We start from the raw sequence: 3,222 nt of genomic DNA on the forward strand, positions 1-3,222 counted from the left end.
CATAAATAAAGATAGCTATCTGCGTCCTTGCAAGTTCTCCTTTGTTGGAGAAGGGCTATGTTCTGGCATGCCCTGTGGGGGGTTCATTGTTCTCATCTTTAGAAGACCGAACTCCATGATAGGACTTGGAAGACACCAGAGCAGTGGCACGGGGAGAAGCTCTCTGGCCTAGTTCTTAACCTAGAGGTTAATGTGCCTGAAGTTTAGTTGTGTCTCTGCCATTTCTGTGAGCTATGTGCCTTTGTGCAAGTCGTTTGACCTCTCTGAGATGAATCGATCACTCCAGAAATACTGGGTTGCTGCACATAGTCAACATTCTCCAAATGTTTGTTGAATAAATAAGTGAATAAATGCGTGGCTCAGTTGGTTAAGCATCCTACTTTGGCTCAGGTCATGAGCTTGCGGTTCGTGGGTTCCAGCCCTGCATAGGGCTCTGTGCTGATGGCTCAGAGCCTGGAGTCTGCTTCAGATTCTTGTCTCCCTTTCTCTCTGCCCTTCTGCTGCTCTCTCTGTGTCTGTCTCTGTGTCTCAAAAATAAATAAACGTTAAAAAAAAAGTAGGTGAATAAATGAATGAGTGAAGGGACTTGCCTAAGGTCACCCTCAGTGGGAGCTGTGCCTGAAGCCCATAGGTATCCAGCCTTGCTCTCAGTGAAGATGGCTCTCCTCCACCTCCTCCTCACTCACCGGCCTCAGCACTCGGCACACCTCCTGGAGGATCTGCTCCTGGTTCTGCACGGAGCACAGGACCAGGGTGCAGACCACCACATCCACGGAGCCATCGGCCACCTGCTGCATGTTCTCCCCCGCAGCCACCACGAAGCGCTCGAACTGCAGGTGTCGGTTCTCGGCGACGCTCTTGATCAAGAACTTCTCAAAGTTGGGGTTGGGGTCGATACAAGTCACCCTGCATCCAGCCGGGTAGAACTTGAAGTTGGCCCCGGTGCCGCAGCCCACTTCCAGCAGAGAGAGCTTCCCGGAGGGGTCCGCAAACTCGGGCAGGTTGCTGAAGAGCTCGCGCTTCTTGCTTGCCATCTGTTCATTGTACATCACGGTGAACCTCCGCGAGAAGTAGGGGAACCATTTCTTTGCATATCTGGTTCCACAAGCCCAGAAGGTTCAGCAGGAACATGGGAAATAGATGTACCAGGATGCAACAGCCTGAGAGAGAAGGTGGCTGAGGACTCCTGGTGTGCAGGAAAGAGAGCACAAACCCCGGGGATGGAGGAGGAGCGCAGGGTGGGGGCAGTGGCACCACCATGGGTAACGTAAGACCCTGCAGACACCCCCAGTAGCACAGAGTTAGCAAATGAGGGATAAACCCAGAGAGGGGGTGTCTCAAGTCCTAATGTTCTGGGGCTCCTACCAGAAAAGAGAGGATAGGAATCTCCAAGAGCATGGCAACGGCCATCTGTCACAATAACTTCAACATCAGCAACAACTCGCATACACCGAGTCTTTAAGTACGTTTTCTAACACTCTCTTCTTCACTGCTTAAAAGAACCCACGAGACAGGCACTATTCACTTCCCATCTTATAGAAGAAGCAGCTGAGCCCCACAGAGGTGAACTACAAGGTTGTGCAGCTGGGAAACGACAGTCCAAGCGAAACCAGAGGGCCACACTGGTGTTGTGTGGTTTCCACTAAGACCGCTGATCTCTTTTAGGGGAGTAACTTCTGACGGAGACCAGAGAGAGTACATGCATAGGGTGATCGTGTGGAGAGGATTGGGACAGAACGACCTCACAAAATGTTGTTTTTGTCACCCCTGGAGGCAGAAATAGCCATTCTCATCGTCTGTAGAAACTTCTCTGGACTAGCCTCCTCTGCCCACCTCTGAGTATCTATCCATATCCTTGCCCATCCTTAGCTCCTTCCTGCCATACAGAGGTGTTTCTCCTCTGAGCCAGGCTGGCCCCATCCATTAAAGCCAAAACCCTAATTAATTAGCTACCGCCCCCCCCCCCCATCTTTAACATCTCTCCTTATGGTCTCTCTCCTTTCCCCCCACCAACCTGCACCATCAAGTCTTTCCATCCCATGGGAATCCTTTCCTTTACCTCGCTTTCCATGCAAGCCAACCCCCCCCCCCCCTTACTTTCTCTTACTGTCAAACTGCGTGAGACATTGTAATGGGTACTTACTGTTCCCACTCCCTCGCCCCATTCAAACTGCAGCCTGCTGACACCTGTCTTCTGCCCCCACAACCCCACTGAAGTGCATGCAGACAGATGGAAAGGCAGGCAGAGGGAGAGGAGAATGAGAGGGTGACAGTATTAAGAAGTGGTGACCAAAGAATAGAATGCTCTACTGAGGAGGTGAGAGAGGCTGGTGTCCTGGTGGAGAGACTGTCTGTCCTCAGAGCCTGGGGGGAGGAAGAAAAAGGTGGGTGGGGAGGTAAGTTTGGGCAGAGGAGTGAAGGTAAGAGGTTTTTACCAGATGGCCTGATTTTCTCAGTGAAGAAGAATGCTACGTTACTTTGTTGAAGATAAGGGGGGAGGGGGGAGGACAGGAAGAGAGTGGAGAAGCTTTGCCATAGCAACTAGGAGGACTGGAAAAGCTTGTTGACCCAAAGCAGAGAGAGGGGCCCAGTAGTAGAGAGGATGTGGCTGAGCCTGGGGACTGTGAGTTGGTGGTGACACCACATCTTGATGGTATGGTCTTCACAGATGCTCTACAGTTTGGAACTCAAGCAGGATTCAGCGTTTCGGGTGAGCGGGGCTGAGCCGGGCTGGGGGTTCAGGTGGAGGAGGCTGAACAGAGTCAGGCCTCAGAGACTGAGGGGTCTGAGAGGTCCAACCTGGACAGAAAGTCTCAAGGAGGGTAGTGGGTGGGGAGAAAACAAGAATGGGGTTCAGGCCTGGGGATGCTGGAGAGGCTGAAGAACCCAGCTGCTGAGTGAGATAATTATGATCAGTCCCGTAGCGTGAGGGCAGACTCTCCAAGAGATGGAGCAGTTTAGGGTCTAGAGCGTGGCCACGGGCAGAGACAAGAGGAAAAGTTTGGATGGGAACATCACTGGAATTGAGGACTTAAGGAACGGTCAGGGTGAGATGCTGGGCAGGTTATTACCTGGAGAGTGGGGGTGCCAGGCTGGAGAGGAGCCCCGGGAGCCAGGTGTCAGAGTCCCTGGTGAGTGTGAGAGAGTGGCCAGGAGGTCAGGAGGTGACTGTGGGGACAGCAGGGGCCAGCCACAGGGGAGGGGGTAGACGTGGTGTAGCTG

At 52.7% G+C, this 3,222-nt stretch overlaps 1 pseudogene; it reads right to left on the bottom strand.

Annotated features, from left to right (window-relative positions):
• Nucleotides 1–619: 619 nt before the first annotated feature.
• On the bottom strand, nucleotides 620–1,430 carry LOC113593072 (putative methyltransferase-like protein 7A; annotated as a pseudogene).
• Between the last annotated feature and the right edge of the window lie 1,792 nt (nucleotides 1,431–3,222).

This window comes from Acinonyx jubatus, chromosome B4 (assembly GCF_027475565.1).
Source record: "Acinonyx jubatus isolate Ajub_Pintada_27869175 chromosome B4, VMU_Ajub_asm_v1.0, whole genome shotgun sequence".
NCBI lineage: Eukaryota > Metazoa > Chordata > Mammalia > Carnivora > Felidae > Acinonyx > Acinonyx jubatus.